The sequence below is a fragment of the Mus pahari genome, chromosome 4, assembly GCF_900095145.1.
Source record: "Mus pahari chromosome 4, PAHARI_EIJ_v1.1, whole genome shotgun sequence".
Classification (NCBI taxonomy): Eukaryota; Metazoa; Chordata; class Mammalia; order Rodentia; family Muridae; genus Mus; species Mus pahari.
Genome location: NC_034593.1, coordinates 12,931,568 through 12,939,970, shown reverse-complemented (window position 1 = coordinate 12,939,970; position 8,403 = coordinate 12,931,568).

Here is an 8,403-nt window from a genome sequence, read left to right as displayed (position 1 = left end):
TGTGTTGCCTCTGCATTTTATTCACTCACCTGCACAGACTAGCCACTGAAGGACCCTGGACACAATATGACTCTCTCACCTGCTCTGGCAGACAGAGCCTTCACAGATGGCCACCTGTCTTCTGGCGAGGAAGGTGTCCAAATTTCTGGCGTCTGAAACAGGCTCTGTCCCAGAAGTTAGGTTGCTTCTGTTTGTCCTGAAGCTGTGTAGCTTCTGTGGTCCACACTCTGGCCAGCGCAGACTGGAGCCCAAGAGAACCAGAGCAAAGATGGCTCTCCTTCAGGCTCAGGCCTTGAGACTCCTCCTGGGCAGACACACCTTCATCGGGTGCTGTGTGACTGGAGCCAGAAACAGGACCCCTCACAGAAGCTGTGTCACTTCTGCAGACTGCCCTCTCCCTGGCAGTGTACAGGAGCAAAGATGGCTCTCCTACTGGTTCAGGCCTTGAGACTACTCTCAGGCAGACACCCCTCCTTGGGCAGGAAACGTGCTGGGTGACTGGAACCAGAAACAGGATCAGGTTCAGGACCTGAGACTCCTCCCGGGCAGATACCCCTCCTCAGGCAGGAAAGGTGCTGGATGACTAGAACCAGAAATGGGATCCTTCCCAGAAGCTGTGTCACTTCTGCAGACCGCCCTCTCCCTGGCAGTGCTCAGGAGCAAAGATGGCTCTCCTACTGGTTCAGGCCTTGAGACTGCTCCCAGGCAGACACCCCTCTTTGGGCAGAAAAGGTGCTGGATGACTGGAACCAGAAACCCGATCCCATTTCAGGCCCGGAGACTCCTCCTGGGCAGACACCCCTCCTCAGGCAGGAAAGGTGCTGGATGACCGAATTCAATGTTTTAATAGCTGAGTTATACTCCATTGTGTAAATGTGCCACATTTTCTGTATCCATTCCTCTGTTGAGGGATATCTGGGTTGTTTCCAGCTTCGGGCTATTATAAATAAGGCTTCTATGAACATAGTGGAACATGTGTCCTTATTACTGGTTGGATCATCTTCTGGATATATGCCTAGGGTTGGTATAGCTGGGTTCTCCAGTAGTACTATGTCCAGTTATCTGAGGAACCGTCAAACTGATTTCCAGCTTGCAATCAGAACAGCAGTGGAGAAGTGTTCCTCTTCCCCCACATCCTCACCAGCACATGAATTAATAAGTGTATATTAGCCCAGAAGCTTGGAATATACAAGGTACAATTCACAGACCAAATGAAATTCAAGAAGAAAGAAGACCAAATTATGGATACTTTGGTTCTTAGAAGGGGGAACAAAATAACCATGGGAGGAGATACACAGACAAAGTGTGGAACAGAGAATGAAGGAAAGACCATCCAGAGACTGCCCTACCTGGGCATCCATCATATATATAGTCACCAAACATAGACTCTATTGAAAATGCCAACAAGTGCTTGCTGACAGAAGCCTGATATAGTTGTCTCCCGAGAGACTCTGGCAGTGACTGACAAATACAGAGGTGAATGTTCTCAGCCAAGCACTGGAATGAGCACTAGGTCCCCAATGGATGAGCTAGAGAAAGGACCCAAGGAGCTGAAGAAACTTGCAGCCCCGTAGGGATAACAACAAAATGAACCAACCAGTACCACCCCCATAGCTCCCAGGGACTAAACAACCAACCAGAACATACATGGAGGGGCCCATAGCTCCAGCTGCATACGTAGCAGAAGATGGCATTGTTGGACATCAATGGGAGGATAGGTCCTTGCTCTTGAGAAGGCTCAATGCTCCAGTATAGGGGAATGCCAGGAGAGGGAATCAGGAGTGGGTGGGTTGGTGAGCAGGGGAAGGAGGGATAGGTTAGGGGGTTTTCAGAAGAGAAATCAGGAAAGGGAATAACATTTAAAATGTGAATAAAGAAAATATCTAATATCTAATATATATGTATACATATATATATGATGCTTTTTAAAAGATTTATTTATTATATGTAAGTATGCTGTAGCTGTCTTTGGGATGGTTCTGAGCCACCGTGTGGTTGCTCATATTTTGAAATCAGGACCTTTGGATGAGCAGTCAGTCCTCTTAACCACTGAGCTATCTCTCAATCCCTAGAATATGTTTTTATAAGAATGATGGCATTTAAACTAAAAGTATAATGAAGTGACTATAGAAAAAAGCAACTTAATTACTATTCTGTCCTTTGAAGGCTTTATTTTTTCACTTTTTATTGGTTATTTTATTTATTTACATTTTAAATGTTAACCCCTTTCCAAGTTTCCCTTCTACAGGTCCCCCTATTTCCTCCTCCCTACACTTGCCTCTATGAGGGTACTCCCCCATCTGCCCAACCAGCCTAGTGTTCTCCTATCATTGGTCATCAAGTCCCACAGGACCAAAAGGCTCCACTCCCAGTGTTGTCAGATAAGGCAATCCTCTGATATATATCCAGCTGGAGCCATGGGTCCTGTACTCTTTGGTTCGTGATTTAGTCCCTGGGAGCTTTGGAAGTCTGGTTGATTGATATTGTTTTTCTTCCTATGAGGCTGCAAACCCCTTCAGCTTCTACTGTTCTTGCCCTAACTTCTCCATTGTGGTCCCCATTCTCAGCCCAATGTTTGGCTATGTATATCCACATCTTTCTTTGCCTGGCTCTGCAGAGCCTCTCAGGGCACAGCTATACCAGGTTCCTGACAGTAAGTACCTCTTGGCATCAGCAATAGTGCCTGGGTTTGGTATCAGCAGACAGGATGGATCTCTAGGTGGGGCAGTCTCTGAATGGCCTTTTCTTCAGTCTCTGCTCCACAATTTATCCCTGAATTTCCTTTTGACAGGGGGAATTCTGAATTAAAATTTTTGAGGAGGGTGGATGGTCCCATTCCTCAACTGGTGACCTCTCCTATCCACTGTATATGGTCTCTACAGGTTTTTATCTCCCCTTTGTTGGGTATTTCAACTAATGTCTTCCCTGTTGGGTCCTGGGAAATTCTTGGGTCCCTGGCATCTGGAACTCTCTAGCAACTTAAATATTATTATGAGGACATGTGATCCCTTCTATGTAATAGGAGTACAATACTTTTGCTTATGTCCATATCACAAGAACTTCACTAATGTCTTATGGTAAAATGTATTAGATAACAATTCTATTAATAAAAGAATTTTTAATTCCAGTAACATTTTATGGACCCATACCTATATAAATGGTACATGTTCACTGAGTTATCATTATATATTGTGTTTCCCTTTTGATCAACTCATGCAGATATGTTAGTTTAAATAAACAATTGGTTTTGTGTGTGCTTTTTTCAGCAAAATGAAAATGAAGACAGTAACATCTAACCTGAAGTGTAAGAGTGACAATAAAGATTAGATGTGAACTGAATCAGTTGATTTAAAGCATTTTTTACTTTTTACATCTATTACTCATATCTCTAATTCTGCTTAACCTTAATTACCATTGTAACCTGATTTCAGGTTTTCTAAGAGGAACACCTCAGAGTGTGTCTGTATGGGCATTTCCAGTTATGATTAACTGAATGGAAAAAACTCTTCATGTATGTGTAGTAACATGCAATTGGCTAGGGGATCAGAGTAAATAAGAGGAGGAACAGGAGAAACTTTGTTGAGTCCTAGAATTCTTCTATATCTGCTTTCTGTGAATGCTATAAAACCATCAGCCCATTGTTCTTTATGCTATGCTTCCCTACATAATGAATTTTATACCTTGCCTCATGAAGCAAACTGAACAATTTCTCCTTACGTTACTTCACAGCAGGCATTTGGTCCTAGCAACATGAAAAGTAACCACTATAGTACTCAAAGTCTAATCTTTTATAATTAAAATCTAATTGTGTTTTATAATATGTACATGAGGATCTGTTGGACTGGTTATACTGAAATAAAGCTTCCATGAGTATACAGTTGTTCAAAAAGTATAGTGTAGCTAAAGTTTTATAACATTTATGTCTATTTGTAGAATGTTTTCTAAAAAAAAAAAAGGCCTGGGTTATTCCACTCCTCATTTATACCATAAAAAGAAGTGTGGTTCACTTTCAACCTGCCAGCTTCCCTTGAAAGTCTATTTGTCAACAGCCTTATTCTGTGTTCTTCCGAACAATCTCAGAGGTTGTCCTCTTTTATAATATAATCTTTATTTTACTCTGTAGCACTGAATGGCATAGATCTGAAAAGGAGACATACATTAATTTTCTCAACATAAAATATAGAAGAATATAGTGTAAGTAAACATCTTTCACCACATGGTGATTCAAGTGGAATCCATGTGGTTCATGGAATGTCATTCAAGGATTTTTGTTTACTCTGTTAAAAAACAAACATATGGATCTTGAAGAAAATAAGTATTGGTGGTTTGCACATACTAAACATCTGTCGGACACAGAGCTACTGAGAAGTAGGAAATATTCATGGCTGGAAAAGCACGTGGCAACTTCCCAACATCTAAGACATTGATTTGGTTTCTAAGACTTCTTGAGGATGGTAGCTGTTCTGCCTTGGCCTTCTTCACACATCTGAACCTGTCTCCTTCGTTTCCTACATTTTACTCAGAACTCTACTTTAGCCTCATGTAAGAGCCTTTAGATGCTTCTTTTCTCTGAAATCTTCTGCTTCTATATTTATGAGTGGATTTCCCATCTTCTCTAGTGCTAAATCACTAGCACGTTTTTAAGGATGATTTCCCCACTGTCCTGCGGGAAGGGATGTGAAAAGTACAACTGAGCCTCTAAATCCACTTAACATTTTTTCATATAATTTTCAACTTTTTCATACAGTAAATGATTTTATGTTTTTATTTGTATATATCACTTTTTGTTTTGTTTTGTTTTTTGTTGTTAGTTTGTTTTTTACTTTGGAATTTAGAGTCTAAGAGGGAATGAATTTTATTGGCCATAACTGATTTCAAAAATATAGTCAGTTTCTTTCCTTCCATATTGCTGGAGCTTCTGGAGCCAACTATCACAGTCTGGGTGATGTGAGCATAAGAAAATATTTTCCACAGTTCTGGATGCTTGGATTCCAAGATGGAGTTGCTGACATGTCCAATTTTTCATGAGCCCTCTTGCTTTACTTACACATGGATGCCTGTCTCCCATGTCCTCACACAGACTTCTGACTGAGTGAAGAAAGCCTGGTATAATCATCTAGCAAAACTTACTGCAGTTTGAGAGACAAACTACGTCAGTCAACTGATGATTACATTTTAATTATTTGAAAGTATTCTTACTAATATGTTCAGAAACATGTAGAAGCTTATTTTATAAAGAAAAAGAAAAGATACTTGATACTTCTTATTGAGGCTCCAAATCTCTAAATGAGGTCTTTTTGGTAAACTAACTATTGGCTCCACTAAAAAATAAGGGGAATGTAAGCAAAACTCTACTCTTTATCACTGCATTTGGTAACAGTGTTCTACTCATACATATCTTTGCAAAGAATGAAGTCATACAAGGACTGATTTTCAACAGTGAGAGACTCTCAGAAACAATATGTGATATGAGAGAAAAAGCATTTTTCTTTCTGAATCACCAGTTAGAAAATCTCCATGCATCTAGTAAATCCTTTTACTTTTTTTGTTATTATTTTCTTTATTTACATTTCAAATGTTATCCCTAAAGTTCCCTATACACCCCCCCACCCCTGCTCCCCTACCCACCCACTCCCACTACTTGGCAGAGGCCTTCCCTTGTGATGGGTCATAGAAAGTTTGCAAGACCAAGGGGCCTCTCTCCCCAGTGATGGCNGATTAGGCCATCTTCTGCTACATATGCAGCGAGAGACACAAGCTCAGGAGTTACTGGTTAGTTCATATTGTTGTTCCACCTACAGGGTTGCAGCCCCTTCAGTTCCTTGGGTACTTTCTCTAGCTCCTCCATTGGGGACCCTGTGTTCCATCCAATAGCTGGTTGTGAGCATCCACTTCGGTGTTTGCCAGGCACTGGCATAGCCTCACAAGAGGCCGCAATATCAGGGTCCCTTCAGCAGAATCTTGCTGGCATGAGCATTAATATCTAGGTTTGGTGGCTGATGATGGGATGGATTCCCAGATGGGGTAGTCTCTGGATAGTCCATCCTTTCATCTTAGCTCTAAATTTTGTCTCTGTACCTATATCCTTTCATGAGTATTTTGTTCCTTATTCTAAGGAGGAATGAAGTATCCACACAATGGTCATCCTTCTTGGTTTTCTTCTGTTTTGCATAATGTATCTTAGGTATTCTAAGTTTCTGGGTTAATATCCTCTTATCAGTGAGTGCATATCTAGTGACGTCTTTTGTGATTGGGTTACCTCACTAAGGATGATCTCCTCCAGATACATACATTTGCCCAAGAATTTCATAAATTCATTGTTTTTAATAGCTGAGTAGTATTGTGTAAATGTACCACAGTTTCTGTATCCATTCCTCTATTGAGGGACATCTGGGTTCTTTCCAGCTTCTGGCTATTATAAATAAAGCTGCTGTGAACATAGTGGAGCATGTGTCCTTATTACCAGTTGGAAGAACTTCTGGGTATATGCCCAGAAGAGGTATTGTTGGGTCCTCCGGTAGTACTATGTCCAATTTTCTGAGGAACCACCAGACTGATTTCCAGAGTGGGTGTACAAGCTTGCAATCCCATCAGCAATGGAGGAGTGTTCCTCTTTCTCCACAACCTCGCCAGCATCTGCTGTCACCTGAATTTTTAATCTGTGAGATGGAATCTCAGGGTTGTTTTGATTTGCATTTCCCTGATGGCTAAGGATGTTGAACATTTTTTCAGGTGTTTCTCAGCCATTCGGTATTCCTCAGTTGAGAATTCTTTATTTAGCTATGTACCCCATTTTTAATGGGGTTTTTTGAATTTCTGGAGTCCAGCTTCTTGAGCTCTTAAACATACATTCAGATACCCAATCTATATGCTGAATTATAAATTAAAGTAAGCTATACAAAATGTTCACTCTGAAATATGTGCCTGCCTGTGTCCCATGTTCCATCTCAGTGCTGGAATTACTAAAATAACTACTGAGACTGTTCAGTCCTAGGGTTAGCAACTTTTTCTTTCAATCCCTTAATCCCAGCGCAAACAGCTTTGAGATGCTAGATAGTAGAATTCAGTAAACAGAAATTAAATTTCTAGTTCTTTTGTTACTTTATTACAATTAACATATGCTATTAAATCACGTATTCCTCTAGGAGAAATCAACTATATGAAGAAAAATCTATTCCTAATATCTGAATTCTGTCTTTCACTATGATACAAAGATCAAAGAGAATGTTTTCTAATTTTTGAACATTACCAATGCTCTTCATACTGCAAAATGGAATTACTTAGTGCTATTATGAAGACCCCTGTAGTTTTGATCCTATAAATTGAAGGTCTTAATACAGGTACATAATTAATTGTAGATTATTTAATGTCCTTCAAATAAATTGGAAATAATAAGGCACCTGGTACTTGAGTATTTATTTTAAATATTTCACCAAGTATAGGAAACTGTGTGATGTGTTTGAAATATTTAGTAGAGATACCTTACTTAGATTCAGCATTATATATTATATGAAAACTGTATATTTCATAATGTATATAATATCTGTTGTGGTACAATTGGAGAGTGTATCATCAAGCAATATTTGTTAATTGCCAGGGAAACCAGAAACAATACACAGCTGCTAGGTCAGCATTTTGCCTGCCAAAAATTTGAAAGAACACTCATCATTAATGATTTTAATCTCTTGGTCAGTACTGTGTTCATAATGAAAGATTATTTGAATTAAAATGTAGAAAAAAGCATTCAAAGTGTGCAATGCTAAAGTATATAACTTGTGTTTTATTATTTTCCAAGAGTTGGGAGATTCTTGTGTAGTGGATTTATCCTGTATATTTAAAATGTAGTACTGGGATTTATTATTCAAAAAGAACCTCCTCATTTTTGCAATTTCCTTATCATTCTGAAAGGAAACTCATTCCCTGATCATCTTTTCTCCTTTTATAATGACCAACGTATTTCATTCTTTCCATTACAGGACACTTTGATGAAGAGTCCATTTATAGAAAATTGAGATGCATATTCTCAGTGAATAAAGGCAACTGTCGTCTACATTTTCCATGACTCAGCCATGCCCTTTGTTCTTGGATGTGAAAATCTGTTTTCACACTCAGTTGGAAAGCCAGCATGGTTCGACCAGATGGCTGCTGACCTTCAGGCAATAGAGAGGGGAAGAGATTCCCAACAGCTCTCATTACTTTGGATAGTGATCTCACTTGGAGCAGCAGACTTGAGAAGCAAACACCTGAAAAATAGACTCTCTCTTTGATCACTAAACTCTTCTGGATATCTGTTGTGAAACCCTAGGTTGCCTTATTTTTATGATGTCAATGCCTTATATCAATTTCATGTCCATTATTCTTTATCTATTGAATATCAGTTACTAACATTGTAATGCCTTCTAA